Below are 23,971 nucleotides of genomic sequence, written 5' to 3'. Positions count from 1 at the left end.
ATAGTTATGTTTTTATGGAGCAAGTGATTTAATTATTAGTTTAGTGATTTAATACTTAGCCTGTTATCAGGATTTGTTGTTGCAGTTGCATTTGCTAGTTTTGGGCTTGTTGGTAGGTCATTCACCTCTTTGGATCTCATCTTCTTAATCTGTAATATGGGAGAACACTACTTGAGCTGTTTCTATCACAATAAAGAAACACTACTTTAAACTAAAAGACGTGTGCAAAAAAGAAGTAGATACTTGTTGACAATGCTAACTTTTTTTTTTTTTTGCAAGTAGGTGTGTAGAGAATGCTATTGTTTTCCAAAGTTCCTGGGATTTTTGAGATGCATATGGCATCCTATATTCCTGTTCTATTAATAGATGTGCCCTCTTAGTGACTGTTTGACCTAATCATATTTGTAACTTTTAAAATATTTCCCTTTCCCCTTCTAGTTTTGAAAATAGGCTCAACATCTATTGAAATTCATTAGCTATGCAAAAGAGACTTCATGTTATTATGACAAAATAATTTATTAGGAGTCACAAGATTTTGGTTAGTGTCTTAATTTTGCTGGGTTCTTGTAGGAGGACTGTGGTCAAATCATCAGCTTCTCTGGTGCTTATTTCTTCAATTTTCAAAGCAATGTGTCTGCATTAAGCAAACGAACACACTTCTTTAATTTCTGTGATTCTATGGCATATTGGTTTACAATTTTATTTGTATAATATAACCACAAATGTTATAAATTTCTTTTGTTCATAAACATTGAATCAAATCATTGAATATATACTTGTTTTCTATATAACAATATATGGTCATTTTCAATATATCACACGTTATGAGTTATATTCAGAAAACTGTATTAGATTTTATTCTTTCTCAAATTGTATGATATAATTGACCAAAGGATAGTATTTTTCATATTTGAAGCACACTGATATAAAATCCATATTCTGTTCTGAGATGCCTGCAAGGTTATGGGATTCTCATAAAATTTTACTTTTCTATATTTAAATAGTGAAGAATAAAATTTCAACAAACAAGTATTTATCTTAATGTAATGAAATGCTGACTAAGCATAATAAAATGTTATTTAATATCATTATAATATTTTGATACATATTGAAAAAGAATGTATATTTTGATTGCCAATCAAGTTTTAAAAGTTGTCTTTTATTAGAGACATCTTTTATTTGAGATGCACTTTTTCACTTTAACTGATTTTAACGTATTGTTTCCAAACAGTGTCTTTTAGGACATAGCTCTGATAGATAATTAAGACATCATTTTTGCTTTTAAGAAGTTAAGAAATCAGAGGATAAAGGCATCAACTCAGATAATTATGATACAAAGCCAAATTTGATGCATCCTTTAAGGACAGTGCAAAAAAATAAAAAAAGAAAAAGTCTAATTGGTTTCTAGAAGAGTTACGTATCCTTTCCACATTTCATCAGGACTCGATAAAGACACTTGTTTGCTGGCACATTTAAACCTCAAGATGATGGGAGGACTAACGAGAATGATGTCAATAAACCTTTTTGGGGCATGTGGCCTTATTCTCCCCCTCATTTCTTGGGTTGTTTATATTTGAGCCTGATGTTTTGTCCTATTAAAGTGAAAAAGTAAAACAGGCTCAGCCTGGAGCAGAAGGCCCAATAGGCTGCTAACTTTGCACTGGTTCTAAGTCAGGCTCTCTTTTTCTAGTAGAGAGGGTCCTGGTGGATACTTGGGTCCATATTCTTTCAATAGAAAAATGTATTAGTGCTTAGGCCAAAACACTGCTGGGCGACAATTTTCTGTGAGACTTCCTGTTACTGTTTGTCTCTATTACAGAGGCATGTGTGTCTTTGTTCCAGTATCTTCTTAGAGTCTCTTCAAAGATATTTGCATGATGAACAGCCTGGGAGATAGAGCTAGTGTCTCCCTCAGGAGCAATAAGCAGGTTTGTTTCCTGTCTGGTAATACATGCGTGTGTGCATGCGCATGCATGTCTTGGTTTTTCAAAATACCAGTTATTTTTGGAAGCTCATCTTTTGCCATGAGTTACAAAACAACCTTTACTACCTTCCACTCAGGATTCAAACTCAACAAACATAATGTTGAGCTTCTCTGTTTTCCCAGTAAGTGGTTTTTAACTGGCATTTTGGACAGTAAAAACTTGAAAAGAATGATCGAAACGTGAACAGAAAGAGGACCATCAAACAATGAAATATGTGGATAGAAATAGATAAAAATAGAAAATTAAAAAAAAATGGAATAATGGTGATATATCTGACAGAAAAGAAGGCAGCCACAGCCAGAATATTCAGAGAAGGCTACCATAGATGTAGGAGATGGTTTTGTTGGAAGAACCATAGAATGACTCCAGCATCAGAGTGAGAGAAATTGGGAGCAGATTTGGGATGTGGCAAGTAATCAGGATGCATAATTAAATATTCTAGGGAACGTGAGTGACAACTGGTCCCTTACCACATCCCCCAGGTGCAAGGAGTGATTATCTACCATAAGTGTTCATCTCTGCCATTATAGCCTGAGAACTTTTATAGAAAGAAATTGAACCAATTTTTAGAAGAACAGGGTCATTAATAGTCTGGCTGGCACTCCAATGTAAGACACTCATTGACTTGCTGCTTCTCCACAGCACACTCTACTGGTTTGACCCTTGTGACACTTCAACATAAATCCTGTCCTCAGCCACTCCTGTACACAAATATTTAATTCCATTCTCTCTTTCAGAAGAGAAGCAGTGTAGGAAAACACACCAACACAATAGCAACATGAATCAGCCTAAATCTCCATTTGTATAAGTGAGAAATCAGCCAGGATAGCCAGAGTTTTGAGAAAGACTAGCATTTTAGAAGTTTAGGCTCAAGATGAACCTAAAAACGATATTATTCAAATCAAATAGACATTTCATAGAACGTAACATTTATCTTCTCCTATTTAGTATACTACAAAGAACTCAGGATGATGAAGTAAAATGGTAGCTTTGAAAAAATACAAAGTGAGATCAAGATAGAGTTCTGATGTCAGAAATTTGATTGCAGAGGTAAAAATAACCAAGAATGCCTGGAAGGAAGATTTAAAAAATATTATTTCTTAGAACATTTACCAACAAGTCAAAGATGGAAAATGTGAGACTAGAGTATTAACATAGGTGATTTCAAATATCAAAAAATGTTAAGAATAAGGGAGGAGAATGTTTAAATGGAGTAAAGTTTGAGAGTTAAAATAAGACATGAGTTTTGATATTGATAGGGCACCAAAAACCGTAGCAAAATGGAATAAAAATACTGTCACCTAGGCATTTCTTTGTAAAATATCAGAACACAAAATTGTAAAATTTGAAAATGGTAAAATTTCACCGCACAAAAGAGGGTTCCATTAAGAAGCAATCAAAAAGATCATCCAGGAAGGATCAATAATCAGTTTTTTTCCACACTTGCTATTACCAATGCTGGATACTAGAAAGTTCAAGTTTTGGGAGTCAGGGGACGAACATACACAGGTTTCTATTTCTCCAGCCAACCATTTCGTTTAACAATAGGGTAAAATACTGTATTCTCAGAAATGCAAAATCTCTACAGGTCAACATTTTACAAACTCAGGAAACAAAGGGAATAATCACAGCTATTAGGAACAAGGGACTACAAATTCTTGAGGGAGCAAAATGTGAAATCTAAGAAAAGATGAACTAAAATATGCAATGAAAACAAATGGCTAGGATGACAGCTGTGCTGCAGTCCTAGAAAGCAATCTGTCCAAACTAGAGATAAAGTGTGAGAGCTCTGTAAAAGAAGCCATTAGAAGTCAAGGGCAACAGTATCATTAGGAAACTGAAAGATCTTAGGAATTTCATGAAAAAGGCATATAGCCTATTTTTTAATATACTAATATAATCAATTATAAAATTTAGGAAAAAATGATCAAATAAAGTGGGGTGTGATTTTAGCAATCAATGGAGTACAGCAACAGAATTTGACTTTTATGTGGATAAAAGTTGGAATTATAAATCTGTAATATGGCTTTTGTCATTTACTGAAAATCTGCATGCAAGAAGTAAGAGAAACTCTAGGCCTGAGGCCAGAGACCACAATTCAGTCCTTGACAGATCCATTTTACAGTTTGTTACACACAAGAGAACAAGTCAAGCTTCTCATTCTCCTCTCCCAAATGTATTCACCACACCTTCCAGAGGTACACACGTAGATAAACTTCAAAAGATTATTACATTTGAAAGGATGTTCAAATATGAATCTGAAAACAAGAAGAGTCACAGTAAATGAGGCAAAATGTATAGCTCAAACAAAACTCAATTATATATTTGCAAAGAAAGTCAGGTAATGGGAATGAAGAAGAGTTTAAGAGTTTCAAGATCTCTAAAGAGGTCATGATGGTTGTTCAAGAGAGCAGAATATTAAGGATACTCTGTAGGTTAGAACGTGTGACAAAATTATTTTGATTATATGGAGCTGCTTTATACTCCATCTTGAAGCTTGGAATATTCTTGAGCAATGCAATTTTACTGACATGTGTTGCCGGACCTTCTCCATGATCCAACTATAATATACTGTTCTGCTTTGACTAGTGTTTTCATAATTCAGTATGTTAAATGTTCATTACTAGTTTAAATTTATGGAAACTTTAAAGAGTTAAAATCTAATCACTGAATGTGTCATTCAAAAATATTCCCGGCTGGGCATGGTGGCTCACGCCTGTAATACTAGTACTTTGGGAAGCTGAGGCAGGAGGATCACAAGGTCAGGAGTTCGAGACCAGCCTGGCCAACATGCTGAAACACTGTCTCTACTAAAAATACAAAAATTAGTTGGGTGCAGTGGCAGGAGCCTGTAATCCCAGCTACATGGGAGGCTGAGGCAGGAGAATTGCTTGAACCCAGGAGGCAGAGGTTGCAGTGAGCCAAGATCTTGCCACTGCACTCCAGCCTGGGTGATGGAGCAAGACTCTGTCTTGGAAAAAACCCAAAAAATCTCAAATGTATTTCTTTAGCTTTGTCTTCTCAGCTTCATGTTTTTATGTGACTGGTGGGCATTTTGTTATATGTCATCCAGGACTTCATAGATACATTATCTAATTCTTTTTTCCCCTAATATCAACTCCTATTATTTATTGATCCATTTTGCTTAATGGTATAAATATTTTAGTGGTGCTCACCTTCAAGACATAGTGGCAACCTTAGTGCCTTTTCTCTATATTCATAATTGTTATGGATTATCAACTTCAGTTGACTCTTAGTTTTAATTCTCTCTCATTTCAATCCTTTCTCCCTGTTGGTTGTAATGCTCCTAATTCAGGCTCCTTTTGTCTCCATCTAGATGATTGTTGTAACCTCTTTAATGGACATTGAATGTCCATTCTTTCTTCCTCTTATCCCCTCCACACTAAATCAGATTCACATTTTTAAAATCCTGCCTATGTCTTTCTTCTGCTCAAAAATATTAAATTGCTGTCCTGCATTCAAATTCCTTAGCCTGGCCCTCAAAATTTGTCACCACCTGCTACAAAAGCAGTGTGCCAAGAGGAGGCTTGAGGATGGGTCTCATTCTCTTTAATTCGCCGCCTGATGCTTCAAACTGTCCAGCCAAACTATTATCAAAGTAAAGCAAGGTGTTTGCAAGGCAAACGCAGCCTCAGATGGAGGTTAGGGCTCCTGCCTTCCTTTCTCATAGAAAACTCTAGTACTGTATTTAATCTGACCCTAAACCAAGGTTTTAGCTATGTGTTTCTACATTCCCCCACTAACACTGTACTTACATGTCAAACTGGTTTGTCACTGTCTCCTGAACCATTTGAATTTGGTGTACTACCCAAAATATTATCTCAATCTTTCATTACTACAGGAATGAAAAATTCCTCACAACTCAACTCAAATTCCACCTTTTCCACAAAGCAATTCCCTGACCTCTCTTACCTGATGGGATTACCTCCTTCAAGAAACTATTTCTTTATAATATTTTGCTGATAATTATTTATTCTTGTATCCTGGTCTGTTATTGTTACCTTAAACTGTTAAAAAAAAGTTTGCTTAAGATTTTCACCTGTTACATTCTTATTTTTACAAGATTGTACAGTTTTGAGAGTAGGAACTGAGTTTTCATTCTCATTTTCCATGTCTTCACTATAGTTAAGTAAATGAATGGGGTCAGAGCCATTGTAAGCAATTGACTTCCATACATCGTTGATGATTTAAATCAGTGGTTCCGAAGTCGGGATGATTTTCCTCCCACAGGACATTTGGCAATATCTGGAGACCACAGCTGGCTAAGGTGGGGTGAGAGGATGTCTATTTGCATTTACTGGGTAGAAACTAAGGATGCTGTTAGCAGTGGTTTCTTAAGATGCTACCCTGAACCCAACTCTTCAGTAACATTTCTTAAGAAATGCTATTGTGTGTCAAGAAGCGGCCAAGGGACCAGATCTTCAAAGCCACCATTCTAGCTTTAACCAGAGAAGCTCTTTAAAAATCTGCATTAGATATTGAACTCCTTTATAGATCTTGATTTTAAAATGTCCACCATTAAGCAAGCTAACAAAAATCATGCCACTGCTGGGAACCAATAGGTTACTATATAAAAGAGGAAACGCAGAAGAGTATAATGGGCAAAGAATGTATAGAAAAAAAAAAACATGTTGTTTAGTCAGATTTCATAGCTATGTGGAATGAAGACTTCTTTGACTAAAGAGAAAAGGAATTTTATTGGGTAACTCCTGAGTCACTAAGAAATTGAAAGAACTGGTGAAGTACACAACTTCCAAACCAATGTTCTAAGCACACCAAAAAACATTCTGAAAGGGAAATAGCTGCTCAGTTCCCTAAACACTGGATGCTAGTTTACCCTGCTACCTCATCTGCTGTAGAAACTCAATGCCAGTGCACCTGCGTATGCATTCACACATCTTTTTTTTTTTTTTTTTTTTCTCTCCAGGAGACTGATGATCTCTCTGGGAGACAGAGAAGGGGAGAGAGGAGGAGGCAGAGAAGAGAGAGAGAGACAGAGAAGTAGAGAGAGAGAGACAGAGAAGTAGAGAGAGAGAGACAGAGAAGTAGAGAGAGAAGGAGAGAGAGAGACAATGAGAGAGAACACGTGTCAGAGGGAAATAGAGACAGAGTGCCTTCCACCTGTGTCTTTAGCGCCTTACCTGCTTGAAGGATCTAAAGTCACATGCCTGCATCCCAAGTGAAGGCTGGGAAAACAGGTATCTGGTATTTTTAGCACTTACAAGAGAAACATTTTCTGCCCTTTGCCCAGGCAGTAAAAGGCAGGGGGATTCTTCAAACTCAAAAAAGGGTAAATATATTGGGCAGCCTTTCAAAGTGACCACTAAGGAGTATTTTCAAATTCAAAGAAATCATTGTCCACTTTTAACATAAAATTGATTCAAATAAGGCATAGCTAATTTTAATATATTCTTTTAAATAAGAACAGCAATATTCGATTGATTATATGGTAATTCAAAACTAGCTTCTAAAAAAGGCGGTGAAAGTACAATGATAGCACACCTACTCCATTTATGAATTAATATAAATGAATTATTCAGGGTTTCCTCTTTATGTTTACTTTTTTCTTTCCCGTGGTAAATTAATCATATAGATTCAAATAGCACTAGTTTTCTTAAATGCATATTTTCAGATTTAAAAATGTGTTATTGAATTTGGCCTCTTTTAACAATGACCTATTCTTAAGGCTGTGAAAGGTAGAGACTATAAAATTGCTTACAATTTCCAGAGTTATTACGTCCAGCAATATTTCTATACCTATGCTTAGGTGTATCAAAGGAGAAAAAACAAATCACTTTCTTTGTTTTAAGGTTGTATGGTTGAATAGATCTTGAAGTCACTGAATTTAATAAAGTTTATGAGAATATAAAGGCTCAAGGATATATCTGTGGGGTGTTATGCTTTAAAAGATGTGATAATTTTTATAAACTAAAGGAAAGTACCCTGCATCTTAAGTGACTCTTGGAGAATATTTTTCCCCAGAGATTGTTAATTTTCTGAAATGGAGAAAATTTCTTTTAGACTTCACCATTACCAGTGGCAGCCTGAAGAGCAATTCACATTTAAATAGCTGTTTCATAGCATCTCATCCTTTGCCAGCTGCACGATCCTGCAAGACTAATGTGCACCCAGCAAAGAAATTGGTCTTATAACATCACAACGCTAATGTACTTTGAATACCATGCCTCTGATATTTTTATTGAGATGTCGTCAGTTCTTACATGAGCTAGCTAAAAATATAACAGGCAATGGTGGAGAATGAAAGCTGCTTCTGTTAAAATTTTGTACCAGTCTATGATTACTCTAAGATGTATTATTTTTTCAATTTTTTCATTATACCCACATTTTATCCTTCAGAATACAGTAAATACCAGTCAATGTTACACTGCATTAAATGCATACCGTATTATATTTTAGATGACTTTAACATCAGCATGTTAAAATCACAAGGATTTTGTTTCAAATTATAATTGCTCTGTTACTGCCTTAGACATTTTACAAGGAATAACTGCGTGTAGAACTTACAATATATCCTAAATGCAATATTTTGGAAAGCACAACTATAATTTATAAATGGAATCTTATTTATTGATTGAACCATACCAGATTGGCTTTCATAGGTAAAATGTCTAGATATTGAAAATTTCATGTAGTTGAACCTACAGAAATTGAGTTTGTTTCAATGTTACTTTCCCTTCAAGATCAATCTTTGCCCTTCCATTTTCCTGAAATTCAATAAAGTTTTGAAACCTTGGGAGAGTATAGTGAATACCTGAACTTGTGCCTTAACAAAGTTAGTGAGTTCCTTTATAAGTTGTCTTGATGATACTTATCACAAGTTATTAAAGTTTATTTTGTTGAAAATCCCTTTTGATTAAAAAAAATTATTCAGTGGTCTAAAAATTATTTTAGTGGTCTAACATTCAGTGAGACCTTTTTTAAGGCATAAATAACCTTACTTTCTGATTGAAGACCTTCATGCACTAATTCTTTTCTCCAAATGTTACTTCTGTCATCCTTGCAAATAGATTTTTTCTCCTGATCCTGTGCTAAATTTTTGCTAATTCCAAACTACTGGACATGCTTTTCTGTTTTGATATTTATACATTGCTTTATACATTTATGGCACTTCTGTTGAATTTCAGTAGTTTGTATCATTGCTTTCATTTCAGTGCCTGAATTCTTGAAGAAAAGTCTTGTTTCACTTATCTTTGCATATAATACATAGAAAATGTCTTTGCTCATAAGTCATTCAAATAATGTTTAAATTAAATTGAATTCTGAAAAATAAATTGTTTTAAAAAAGGCCTAAAAAACAGTAATCAAAAGAAAGTGATAGATTGGCCTTAAAATAATTAAATGGATATTGTATATTTTCATGTACATAAATAATATATATAATATATATAATACATAGTATATCTCTACAAATGCATATTTGTATGTATACATACACCTATAATACAGACATATACATATGTGTATATGTGGTGTGTGTATGCATATATATGTATTCGTGCAAAATATTTACATCATTGCTTTGTAATATTTTTGTTGAACTTGAATTGCTATTTTGTTACTACAAACACATAAGCTTCTGCATGTAGTCTTATTAACAATAATAGAAACATAGTCAGATTCTATAGCTTTCCAATTTCTTTCTGCACAATTTCAGCCTTTGCCTCCATTCTCCCCATTCATTCAAAACTTTTTCCCTTCCCTGATTCAGTAGGGAAAGTGGCAGATGCTGTTCATTGACTTTTTCTTCTCCTAACTCTGCTGCTTTGGGGACTTAGAGTACTTGTAGAGGTACCATTACTTTCAATGGCAAAAAACACAATTAGTTTTGCACCAACCTTACATATTGCTTGGGCAGTGCAGTGCACATCACGGGGTCTGTTTTTGTCTCCTTTAGTAAGCCGTTGAGCAGACATCTGTTAGCTTCTTACCATGCTTATTAGATTATGGAGATTCCAATGATTATTGTTCCAAATTAGCTGAAATTCTAAAAATTGGAATTCCCAAGTGTATTCTGTTACATAATTTCTCCAAATTTGTTGATAATTTAGCAGTTTTAAGTGGAGCTGCCTGTAAGTTCACTCAGTGAACACTAATCAAGTGCTTATGTGCAAGACACTGTAAGTAGTAAGCACTTTTTGGATGAATTTTATGAATGAGCTTGTCCATTCCTATAGCTTCACCTACCACAGTGATAGTGATGACTCTTACATTTGTGTATTTAAGTTGGATCTCTCTCCTGAACTTCAAATCCTCCTACCAAATGTTTTTGGACTGTTCCACTTGAGATTCTAGAAAGGAAGGAGAGAGTTCACAGTGAGTGTGTAACTCCTTTCCTTTCATCTCTGGGTGCAAGAAGTAGTAACGATATTGACTATTTGTCCTTCTAGAAATGTCCATTGTCAACATTGCTTATTGTTAAAACACTTGGGCAGGGCACAGTGGTTCACACCTGTAATCCCAGCACCTTGGGAGGCCGAGGCAGGTGGATCACCTGAGGTTGGGAGTTCGAGACCACTCTGACCAACATGGAGAAACCCCATCTCTACTAAAAATACAAAATTAGCCAGGCATGGTAGCATATGCCTGTAATCCCAGCTACTTGGGAGGCCAAGGCAGGAGAATCACTTAAACTCGGGAGGCGGAGGTTGTGGTGAGCCGAGACAGTGTAATTGCACTCCAGCCTGGGCAACAAGAGTGAAACTGTCAAACAAACAACAGCAAAACAAAACAGAAAAAAATAGAACTTGTGAGATATAACTAACTTGTCAATGGAAGTTACTTATGCAGTATTTTCACTCATGAATGACTAACCAAAGCAAAACAAAATGTTATAAAAGAAATTATATCCCCCCTAAAATTTATATGTTGAAGACATAACCCCTACTCTGAGTGTGTTTGGAGATAAGGCCTTTAAAGAGGAAATTAAGGTTAAATGAAGTTGTCTATGTTGAGGCCCTAATCAAATGTGACTGGTGTTTTTTATAAGAAGAAGAGGAAGAGACCCCAGGCTTGTGCACATACAGAAGAAAAGCCATGTGAAGACACATCAGGAAGGCAGCCATCTACAAGCTAAGCAGAGAGGCCTCAGGAGAAGCCAAAGCTTCAAATAGCTTGATCTTGAACTTCCAGACTCCACCAACGTGAGAAAATAAATTACTGTTGTTTAAGCCTCCAGTCTATGGCATTTTGTTATGGCAGTCCTAGAAAACTAATAACTAAGAAAACCTGAACCCAAGCAATGTTCTCTGGACGAGCTGGATCTCATAGACATACTGTCAGTGCCCTTCTGTTACTCCAATACCAATGCATGCCCATGAAAGACAACAGCATTAGGGACCTGCCTCTGACAGGGCCTGGGCTCCTTCAAAGATGAATATTGCATTTGTGCCTGGGTTTTGCTTATACCCATTGTGAATCATTAGTACAATTTAGTGTTTGATAGTGTCTATGAGTCCTAGGAATCTGCCTTAACAAGTTAACTCTTTGTTATATTTCAACATGTGTCCTACAAGCATTTAAAAGTTAACATATTTAAAACTGAAGCCATCATTTCAGACCTGCAAACATACATCTCAATAAATAGCTCTGTGTTACTTTCTGGGGCTGCTGTAGTGAAGTTGGCATCTGGGCTGTAACTGGGTAGCTTAAACAACAGAAATTTATGCTTACAGTCCTGGATCCTAGAAGTACTAAATTAAGCTGTAAACAGGGTATTAATCTCTGAAGACTCCAGTGTAAAATCAGTTCCATACCTCTCTCTCAGCTTCTAGTGCTGCTGGCAATCCTTGGTCTTCTTTGACTTGTAGATACATCACTACAATTTCTACCTACATTGTCGCATAGTGTTCTTTCTATCCTTATGTCTTTTCTTCTTTTCTCCTAAGAACACCAGTCATAAGGGATTAAGTACCCACTCTACTCCAATATAACCTCATGTTAACTTGACTATAGCTGCAAAAGCCCTACTTTGAAATAAGATAAACATTTCACAGGTTGCCTTACACTCACAGGTACCAGGGATTAGAATTTGAACCTATTTTTGGGGGAGGACACAGTTTAAGACATAATCCTCAAATCCTGTTACTTCTGTTTCTTAATTTTTCTTTAAAGTAGAAGGGGAACATAAAGAGCAAATTATTCAACAATTTACCCACTCATACAACAGTTATTTATTCTGCATCTAGTTTATGTTGGGCACTGTTTAAGATCCTGATGAGAAGTCTGTGATCAAGACAGATCAGGCCTTTGGTCTTTCCAAGCTAATATCCTAACTGTAACATCTACAATGAACATATAGAAGGAGGATTTTTGATAGGGGCAAGTGCTGTGAAAATATAGACCAGGTAATGGGATATAGAATTACTCTATAGGCAGGAGTAAGGCAAGGATGTTCTTGTTCAGATAAGGAAAGTGAGGAAGACTTCATTGACAAAGGAATATTGAAACTAATCTTAATGGAGAACATTCTGGTGAAGGGCCATTCTAGATAAAAGGAAGAGGAGATTAAAATCTTACAAATTAAATATGTGTCTGGTAAAGTATAAAATGAAATCTCCTGTGACTAAAGCTTAGTGGCCACAGCAGGAGTAGAGCCACATGGTGTCAGACAGAAGTGTTCACATCATGTAAGCCGTAACAAGACTAGATTTTACTCTAATTGCAATGGGACACTAGAAGGTGGTTTTAAGCTAAGACTAGTATTTATGTTTTAAAAAACTCCTGCCTGCCTGCTAGGTGAAGAATAAAATCTAGGAAAGCAAGAGTGGGAACAGAAATCAGTTTAGAGATTATTTAATCAGTCTAGTAACAGATGATGGTTCAGACTAGAGGGATAAGTTGTAGAAGTCGAGATAGTGAAAAGTGATTGGCTTTGCCAACATTTATCAATTATCTGCTGTGTGCCAGGAACATTACATTTGTGATAAGTTAAATAATGAACATCCAAAGATGTCCACACCCTAATACCTGGATGCCCACACTCTAATGCCTGGAGCCTTTGAATATGTCATGTAACATGGCAAATGGGACTTGGTAGATGTAATTAAATCATAGGCAGTAAAATAAGGAGGCAATCAGGGGTTATCTGGGCACAACCCAATCACATGAGTCCTTAAAAGTGGTAAACTTTCTCTGGAAATAATAAAAAAGTTGAGATGAGAAAAGTCATAGACAATCAAAATGACAGAGTGACTTGGCCTGCCATTGCTAGAGGAAGGGCTCACGGAAAGTGTGTGAAGGAATGCAGACAGATTCTAGGAGCAAAGCATGGCCCCCAAGTGACAGTTAGGAAATAGGGACTTCATTGCTACAACTGCAAGGAACTAAATTTTGTCAACAACCTGAGTGAGCTTGGAAGCAGATTCAGCCCCAGAACCTCTGGAAACAAATTTCATCACCTTGATTTTGGCCTTGTGAGATTAGCTGAGGATCCACCTTGTCTACAGTCTACCCAGGTGCCTGACATACCCGATGCCTGACTTTTTACAGTCTACCCAGATGCCTGTGAGATAATAAATGGGTGTTGTTTTATGCCACTATGTTATTGGTAAATTGCTACAGCAACGATAGAAAACTAAGGCCATATCTGTATTTCCCATTCCACATGCAATCCATTCAAGCAGCTGGTCCTTTCTGTTCCCACTGTGTCATAAATCTTGGGTAAGGCGTTACTTATTTTAGACTTTAATTATTACCACAAATGAACAGCGAAATGCCTAAATTCAATCTTACCTTATGTTCTATCAACCACATTCAGTTAGAATGATTATTATAAAATGCACGTCTGATCAGGACATTCCTTCTTTATTTGCGTGAATAAATCCTTTCTGCCAATGCAACCAATTCAGGCACTCTTCCCTTCAAAGCAGATTGAGTCTACCTTCTCAATGCTTCCATAGCTTCCTATTTAGCATGCTATCTCATCCCCTATTCCTCTATTGATCACTTTCCCTTTTAAAAATATTTTTACTGTGTTTTTAATTGCAAAAATAATCCATAAAACAAAATAATTCCAGTCATAAAAAGGTAAAAAATGTTTCTTACATCTTTTCTATCCTCATCTAACCTCATATCTAAAAGAAATAACTTTTAATAGTTACTCTTTTATATATTTTCTATGTACATGTAAATTACAGGGTGATAGCTACAATTTATTTTGTACACATAAATTTCAGGGGGATATATATATACATATACATGTGTATATACATACATGCTTGTATATTCATAAGAATGTAGAACATTAATTTTGCTTGTAATCTTATTTTTACTAATTTTTACATCAGTTATAGGCTCATTTTTAAATATCCATAAGTTATTTTATTGGTTAAATGTATTTTATTGAATTATCTCTTTTTAAGAATTTTAGGGCCGGGTGCTGTGGCTCACGCCTGTAATCCCAGCACTTTAGGAGGCCGAGGCGGGTGGGTCACGAGGTCAGGAGATAGAGACCATCCTGGCGAACACGGTGAAACCCTGTGTCTACTAAAAATACAAAAAAAATTAAGCGGGCGTGGTGGTGGGCGCCTGTAGTCCCAGCTTCTCGGGAGGCTGAGGCAGGAGAATGGCATGAACCCGGGAGGTGGAGGAGCTTGCAGTGAGCGGAGATCACGCCACTGCACTCCAGCCTCGGCGACAGAGTGAGACTCCGTCTCAAAAAAAAAAGAATTTTAGTATTCCAGATTTTTCTCTAATTAACATGCCTATACTTATATGTGTTTGAGCACTTATGAAAATATATTTGTAAAATAAATATGTAAAATAGTAATCAAAGGGTATGTCATATTAAATTGCCAAATTGCCTTCCAAAAATAGTGTGCCAGTTAACGTTCTCATCAACTTTGTGTGAGAACTCCTGTTTCTTCACAACCTCAGTAATATGTGAACTTGGGGTTTATTTGTTATGCAGCAATATAAAGCTGGAAGAACAACAGAGATTATCTATCTATGAGGTGCCATGGTAGGAGTTGCAAACAGATGAAGCAGTGGCAATGGAGAGAGAAACATTCCATAATGATAAAAGAAGAAAGTTTTATAGACTTCACAGGATGCATCTGTCTTCAAATTCAGAGAATGATGAATGGTAAATAACAAGAGTTTGAGGCACATCAATTGGAAATTTATTACCTTGTAGATAGATGATAAAAAGCTGTAGTGTAGAAGGATAGAAAATTATCCATCTGCCTACTGAAAGAATCAGTTTTATGTAAGATTTGTTTTGAAAAGCTTATAGAATAGGGTGCTTTCAATGTTACTTTCATCCTGTACTTCAGCCAGTCAAAATATTAGTCAATGCTGAGAGATTACAGACGTTTTAAGATTCAGAACATTTTTACCATGTGCTCTTAGGAAATTCCTTATGAAAGTGATCCAGCAATATGGAGTGAAAGTCAGAGGTGGTGGTGGCCCCAATCCAGGAAAACAGAGAACAAGGGTCCAAGAATGGAGTTGGGCCATTGGTTTGCAGAGGCTTAAGTCCAGTTCAGAATTGTAAGGCAGACTCAGGAATAAAAGTCAGATGTTACAATAGACAATAATAAGAAATTTATTATATTGTTAAGACCAACTGCATGAACAAACTACCTGTAACTGGGTACTCCAGATTTAAAAAAAGAGAGACAAACAACAACAACAACAACAACAACAAATGTATTTCCCCCAATACAAAACAATTTACTCAAGATCAGATGCTGGTGAGCTTTACATCAGTCTCATCAGATTCTCAGCAAGAGACAAAGAAGAGCTGGAAGATATTTGTTATAAAATTTAAAAAATTTACCTTCAATAAAGGATAGTGATTTCAGCAAAAAAGAAAAAGCAAAAGCAACTCCTAACTGTGGAGAAAGGTGTAATTCAGGTAAGAAGCAAACTAATATGTTAGCCTGATTGTAAATAATTGGTGGAGCATACAAAAATGTTTTTGAAGATTTTTAGTTTAAAGTTGCACAAGACTAAAATGTTGGAACTGATAATTAATACAATTACATACTATAAAATTAATTAGTTTAACAATTATAATTAGATACAATTAAAATAATTTATATTGTTCTATTGGTTTTAAACTTGTATACACAACCTAAGAAAACGGTGTGAGGAAACTATGTGACGGAGAAGAATACCAGCAATGGTAACATAAAAGCAAACTTATTTTCAATAGGATTTGGGAATGACAAGCAAGCAGGGAGAAAGAAGGGTTACAGAACTGATTTGCTCATCTATCCCATCATCAAGGGTAGAGTCAAAAACTATTGTCTCCAATTAATGCAATCAAAAGTAGATGCCTATACATATTATTTAAAATTATGGTGGCAGCTGGTAGAGAAACAATGGTATAATTGGCAGGTAGAGTATTTTGGGAGTGGCAGAAGTGAAATAAATCCTTGTCTTTAACAGCAGGAAGTTAATAGGTTTTACGGGTTGAACATTTCCTAATCTGAAAATCTGGTCATAAATGCTCCATAATCTGTAACTTTTTGAGCGCCAACATGATACCACAAGTGAAAAATTCCACACTGGAGCCTGTGTGAGGTGTGGCAGTCAAAGTGCACACATACAACACAATTTATTCAGTGTCACCAAAGGAAAAATCAGTTACCTTCAGGTGATGCCTATAAGATGTATGAGACATATAGATGAATTTCTTATTCAGACTTGAGTCCCGTCTCCCAGAAATCTCATAATATATATGCAGATATTCCAAAATCCCAAACACTTCTGGTCCCAAGCATTCCAGATATGGGATACTAAACCTGTATATATGGAATCATAAATCAGAATGAGCTAGAGAAACATGGTAGTAGAAAGTTAAAATCCTTAAAATACAAATTGTGCTGGTAATAATGAAGAGGAAAACATATTAGCCATAAATTCTTCCTCAGGCTAGTAAAAAATATGCAAATGCATATCTATGTGCATACATCTATAGAAGCATGTATAGAATAGACTTCATCAGTATCATGCTTACTCTAATATAATGAATAAAAAGTCTCATAGGATTAAATTGTCCATCACAGAATATTTTTGTATTTATGTCTTTAAGAACTACCTGTTTATCTTTTACTAATTAAAAACTCATGTAGAATTTCAAAAATCTGAGTTGTTCAATAGCACAATTTTTGGTCAAAGTTTAAAAATACAGTAAGGCTGTTGAAATAATATTTAAAATACAAACTCATCTAGAACATTATACTATTTTTTAAAATCAACTGAAAATGGTAACACTTATTTCACAGAATTAAAAGGATGGGTGACAAAATATTACAAGCTGAACATTTGTATATACATAGAGTGATTTTTTGAAGACGGAACCAAAGTTGAGTGAGAAACTGAAAAGGGAAAAAAACATATTTTTTTGTATAGCCATTAAAATAAATGAAAAATCAAAACTATCTAAAAAACATCAATGTGGGCAGGCTGCTCCCTTCAGAGCATCAGGGCACTCCTATCTCCTCTGTTTCCCTCTGTCCTGGCCCCTCCTATCTGCACTAAACGGACCTCTCTCTCTGATTATGCCAGCAGCTGTGGTAGCAGAAAATTTCACAAGTAATGTCCTCACATTAAAGAAGACTGCTACTTTGGTTTTCTGCCACGTATGCCTTCAGCTAGAAGATGGCCTTAGGGGAACACATGTGGTTAGGTGGGGGAGAAAGGAGACACCATTCAGCTGGCCAGAGCATTTGAGCAAACGCGGACAGTCAATACAGCAGCAGATGCCACTGCCAGCTTGCCTTGACACATAATTCCCTGCCCTGGAACAATTTCGTTGACTTTTACAGTGGAGGGGTCTTTTATGGTTTCTCCAGTGTCTTTGACTTTTGTTACAGGCCAGAGGCAAGATCTAATAAATCGAAAGAGGCAGAAGTGTTGAATTTCACAAAAGATGTCCCTATGTTTTGCAAATTGCAAAATGGAAGAGTGGGTTATTTTAATGAGCTTCACAGTCCCTTGCCTCTCACCATCCATTTTTGTTTAAACATTTAAGGGCATTACAGAGACAACATGATAAATGTCCAAAGATAGGGAGAAGAAAAAATACAAAGAAAAAGATCTGAAGAAGATCTTGAATATAAAGTTAAAGAAGGAATACAGAGATGGAGATTCCCTTTTGCTACTAATCTTTGATACTAACTTATGATTCAATTGCCAATTGAAAACATCCCTATGTAAGTAAATTTTATGTACTTGTTAAATTAAGAATAGGAGTTGGCTGCTTGGCTTTCAAGGCTTTCAGATGTATTTCAATTGTATGTATTAGTTAAAATTTTTATACTTTTTTCTGACACATTTTATGAACTCATCAACTTGAAAAATATGGATTATCGTTGCCAGTACTGTATTGACCATTATTTTATTATATGTTTTTTCCTGTCTCACCCACTAAAATGTCGGCTTCATCAGCCATAAAACCTTTTCTCCTCTTCTTCAGTATTGTATCAGCAGTGCCCAGTGGATTAGTGAAAATCTGGTAAATAAATACTTGCTGAAAGAATGATAATCTCTTATATAATGCAGTTCAGATTTCCTTAGAATTAATTGAGGCGACTCTCCACTGGATACATTTCATGAGGTATGGCTTTCAGATTATAATACAGTAACTCAGGTACTATTTAATCAGCATACTTGAGAATCTTCTTTATTTTTACAGACCAGTGGTTTTCAAGTATTTCTTTTTGGCAGTTATTCTTTCAACTAAATTTCATTACAAATTCCAACCTAATAAGGAGAAAAAAACACAGAATTATTGTTTGTAAAGTGAGCTTTGTTGATTGGGCTCATTTATTCTTCACCTATTCCTACATAGCAATGCTTGAAAGATCTTTAGAGAAATGAAGGCATTCAAAACATGAAGTTTAAAACCCACGTTTGAGGGATTAACTTTTTCTTCATGAAGCTCGTGCTTTCTGTCTTTAAATTATTAATATATTGACAAATAACATGAAATATGAATTAACTGATATATAGTACATATAAAATAATTTTAAAACATCAGGTTAACATTAAACATCCTAAGAATTCTCCAGTTATTTTACATGCCCTCCATATTTTATTATTTAAAAATAAATGCCTAAAATAGTCTTTTATAAAATGTATATTTGACATTCCATTTCCTGTAGCAATGAGCTAGTTTCGTAGGATCAATTATCTTGCTTTATAAATGCTCAAAATATTTTCTTTAATTTTTTAATGGCATAGAAGTGCTTAAAAATAGTGCAGAATAATTGTGCCAGGTTTTGTAGAAAATTATGAACTCAGGTAACAAAAAATGTGAGAGCATCGCAGCTGATTTTGTCTTGAGATCATTTTCTAATACCTCACAATGGAGTTTCAGTTAGGAAAGTAGAAACTATTCAGGGCCCAGAACTATCAAGGTAAGGAGACTTATAAGAGATCCTTCCCACATTTACTTGAAAATCAGAGGCTATTCAGACTAAGCATGAACCAGAAGTGAACCTTCCCCTCCTCTGTTTCTGCAAACTCATGGCCTGGAGAGAAGGGTCATAAAATAATTCACATACATTAAAAAATATACCATGTTTACAGAATAGAAAGTGGGACATTTGCATTATCTCAATTTTCTCCAAATATGTGTATGGATTTAAAATCAGAATTTCAAATGTGTGTGTGTGTGTGATCTTGTGTAACCTAACAGTCTATAATCTATATGGAAATGTGAAGCACCAAATATTGTCACAACAGTCTTGGAGAAGTAAAAGTTGCAAGAACATAATATAAAAAATATATATTTTTTATAAATATATCAAAACATAATATAAAAAATAGTAATAAAGCTAGTTTAGAATTGTTTCATGGGCAAACACACCAATCGATGAGAATCAAATACAGAAACAATATCTTCAATAATTGGCATTTGATTTCTGGCAAATGTATTACTATAGAGTAATATGGAAAACACAATTGTTGCTTTTTATTAAATCATGCTGGGAATATTGGGTATCCAATTAAAATAAAATTTTACATTAAAGACTTAAATGTAATAAAGAAGTTGAAATAATCCGGGAGAAGTTATTTGATCCCTTAAGACAGGGAAGCATCTTAAACCAGCTACAAAATAGTTCTAACCATAAGGAAAAATATTGATAAAATTTACCACTTTAAAATTAGCAATTGCTGTTCATTAAAAGACCTAAGAGTGAAAGGACAGGCGGTGAGATAAGAGCACTATAGATTAAAAAAGCAACCTCTGGTCAGACACAGTGGCTTGCACCTGTAATCCCTGCACTTTTGGAGGCCAAGGCAGGTGGATCACGAGGTCAGAAGTTCAAGACCAGCCTGACCAATATGGTGAAACACTGTCTCTGCTAAAAATACAAAAATTAGCCGGGCTTAGTGGTGTGTGTCTGTTATCCTAACTACTGAGGAGGTTGAGGCAGGAGAATGACTTGAACCCAGGAGGCGGAGGTTGCAGTGAGCTGAGATCATGCCACTGCACTTCAGCCTGGGCGATAGAGTGAGGGGGAAAAAAAAGGCAACCTCCTTGGGTACTACAGTCTCATAAGAGCAGCTCCATGAGTGAAGCACAAGATGAGATTCAGCTCTCACTCACCAGCTTGGCTGGGTGCCCTTGTTTTTGGCATGACACATACCACTGTATGTGATGACCCTTCATATTGCGAGAGAGGGTAGCTGCAATACGTATAACCAATAAAGAACTGGTATCTAGAATATGGAAATAACTCCAAATGTCATTAAGGGAAACAAAAAATTCAATAGAAAAAAATGAGCAAAAATCTTGAATAGGCAAATAAATGAGCAAAGGTTATATATCTCCATAACCGTATTACTAATTTAGATCAATTAAAATCATAACCACAGTACGATGGTTAATACTGTCAACTTGATTGGATTCAAAGATGCAAAGTGTTGATTCTGGGTGTGTCCATGAGGGTGTCGCCACAGCAGTTTAACATTTGAGTCAGTGGGCTGGGAAAGGCAGACCCACCCTTATCCCGGGTTGGCACCACCTAATCAGCTGCCAGCATGGCTAGAATATAAAGCTGGTAGAAAGATGTGTAAACATGAGACCGGCGTAGCCTCGCAGCCTACATCTTTCTCCTGTGCTGGATGCTTCCTGCCCTCGTACATCAGACTCCAAGTTCTTCAGTTTTGGTACTTGGACTGGCTGTCCTTCTCCTCAGTTTGCAGATGGCCTTCTGTGGGACCTTGCGATCGTGTGAGTTAATACTCCTTAACAAACTCCCCTTTATTTATGTATCTATCCTATTGGTTCTGTCCCTCTAGAGAACCCTAACACACACAGTGAAATATATTGTGCAATGTAAAGTGTCTGAAAGGTTATGGAACAATGGAGACTTATATACTGCTGAGAGGAGTGAAAACTGGTATAAGAGTGTTGATAAATAATTTTAAGTTATGCATACCTCACTGATGGTGTAGTTTTAATTTAGGTATGGAGTAAGTAGTTATATATTTCTGCACATATGAAGACATGTACAAGAATGTTCATGGTAGTATTATTCATAATAGCTGTACTCTGGAACAAACCAAATGTTCAACAGTAGAATGGATAAGAAAATAATGGTACATTTCATTCAGAATTATAGTACATTAATGCAAATGAACATATGGCAGCATGTATAACATAGATAAACTTTAAAAGTCAACCAGTGAAAACACACACATACAGTCACATGTCATTTAAAGACAGGGATATGTTCTGAGAAATACGTCTTTAGGTAAATTCATCACTGTTTCAACATCAGAGTATACTTACACAAACCTAGATGGCATAGCCAATTATACACCTAAGCTATAGGTGTATAATAGGTATAGCCTATTGCTCCTAGGCTACAAATCTGTACAGCAAATTACTGTACCAAATGCTGCAGGCAATTGTAATAAAATGTTATTGGTATATATAAACATAGAAAATTCATAGTAAAAATACATACAGTATGATAATCTTATGGGACTACCATCGTGTATGTGATTCATTGTTGAATGAACATTGTTATGTGGTACATGACTGTATTTTATGATTTCAATTACATGAAGTCATCCAAGAGTTAAAACTAAAATATATTGTTTAGGAATACATGCTAAGGTGTTAAACTAAAGAATATCCAAGAAATAATTGAAATAAAACTCAGGAAAGCAATTATATCTGGGTGAGGGAGATATGATGGAGAAATTTCCAAAATGCAGGCAACATTCTATTTTCTTTATTTCTCTAGTATTCACTTTATATCTCTTGTCCATTATTTTTGTCTTGTATGTGCTATGTATTTCCTTTGTTTGTATGTTCTTAGTGAATACTTAAAAACTTATAAATACAATTAATTTTAATTGTATAACACATAACTTACTAATTTATTGAGAGAGGGTGTATTAGTTTTCCAGAGCTGTCATAAGAAAATATTACAAACTGGGTGGCTTAAAACATTAGAAATTTATTCTCCCACATTTCTGGAGACTGGAAATCTAAAATCAAATGTCAAGTGACCCATGCTTTTCCGGAGGGCTCTTAGAGAAGATGCTTTCCTTGCCCCTCCCTCACTTCTGTTGATGGTTGGCACTCCTCGGCCTTCCTTGGTTTACTGCGGCATCACTGATCTCTGCGTCTGTCTTTGCAGGGCCGTCTCCCACTTATGTCTGTGTTTCTGTGTCCCAATTTTCCTCCTATGAGGACAGCAGTCATATTGGATTTAAGACCCCTTTTAATTCAGTATAACCTCAGATTAATTTATTATATCTATATAATCCCTATTTCCAAGGAAATTCATATTCTGAGTTTCTGGGAAACATAAATTTAGGGGAGACAATATTCGACCTAGTACAGGGGTATAATGTTTAATACACTCATGGGGTGTACTTACCGCTTCAAAACAGCAATATGAAGTTTCCATTGCCTAGCCACCTCTAAGCCATGGAAACACAGAACCTAACGTAAGGGTTGAGATCTCTCCAATCTAAGGGAAAATTCACATTGCTACAGCTAGAGAAAGTCAACATTATCTGTGTGTTTGAGGATGGAGTTTATGGAAATTGTGTCAGATTCTCTATGGAAACTAAGGCAACAGTGACAGGAATTTTTTCACTGAGAATTAGAATCAGAATTATGTTTACCTTTGCATTCCTTGAATCTAGAACAGAGGAGTCCCTTGTTCTGTTAACCAACGATCCTTTCAGAAGAAACACCCTGCTCAAATTTAGATAAACAGTTTTGGGACTGAAAATCTCAAAATGCTTCATGTATCGGTAATAAATTTACAATGTGAAATTTTTGTTGCTATAGCTATCATTTTCCTTATTCATATTAGAGACAGGATTAGACTTCAGAATAATGTGCTTTATTATTAATGTTCATTAAATAATAATTATGAATACATGATTCACATTTATGGATAGTAAATGACATCTTTGAACTTAAATATATTTAAAATAATTGCTTTCTCATGAATAAGTTAAATCATTTTCTTTGAAATTTTTAAAATTACTGTATTCATCCTTACACTACCAGTTTTCCATTTATATCTGAAATGCTACTTCCAAAGTACTTTTAAAATATTAAAATAGAAGATTTCTATTGGAAAATTTGAATAATTGTCTTCAAAACTAAATTGTGCATATGCTGTATCTTCTCAGTATCTCAGCCAGCAATGAAAAACAAAGTACTTTGGGAGCAGAGTGGAAAAGAGGAAAGAGAAATTTGGATTCATTTAAAAGTTAAAAAAAAAAAAAAAAGCCTACTGGCAGACTCAAAGGCCTGGATTATATTCAAAATATCACAGATCGCTAAAACTGAAAATTGTCTTATAAATCATTATTCAGTCTAATCTCTGAGTAGATGGAGAGATGTAATAGGTGAGGAGCCTGAAATCCAGAGAAAATTGGCAACATGCTCCAGGCTTCCCAGTTAGTCAGGTATATCTCTGTTTATTCTACTGCCAGTACCAAAACAAATAGGT

General features: G+C 35.4%; 1 long non-coding RNA gene across 1 annotated transcript; it reads right to left on the bottom strand.

The window, feature by feature from the left end:
• On the bottom strand, positions 1-23,291 carry LOC126956676 (uncharacterized). The gene is made up of 4 exons (XR_007726451.1): positions 22,880-23,291; positions 18,399-18,737; positions 16,621-16,774; positions 1-149 (listed from the first exon to the last, which is right to left on the bottom strand). It is a non-coding gene; the product is annotated as an uncharacterized LOC126956676 (long non-coding RNA).
• Between the last annotated feature and the right edge of the window lie 680 nt (positions 23,292-23,971).

Source organism: Macaca thibetana, chromosome 6 (assembly GCF_024542745.1).
Source record: "Macaca thibetana thibetana isolate TM-01 chromosome 6, ASM2454274v1, whole genome shotgun sequence".
Classification (NCBI taxonomy): domain Eukaryota; kingdom Metazoa; phylum Chordata; class Mammalia; order Primates; family Cercopithecidae; genus Macaca; species Macaca thibetana.
The sequence above is the reverse complement of the archived record's forward strand: the minus strand, read 5'-3'. Positions and strand labels throughout refer to the sequence as shown.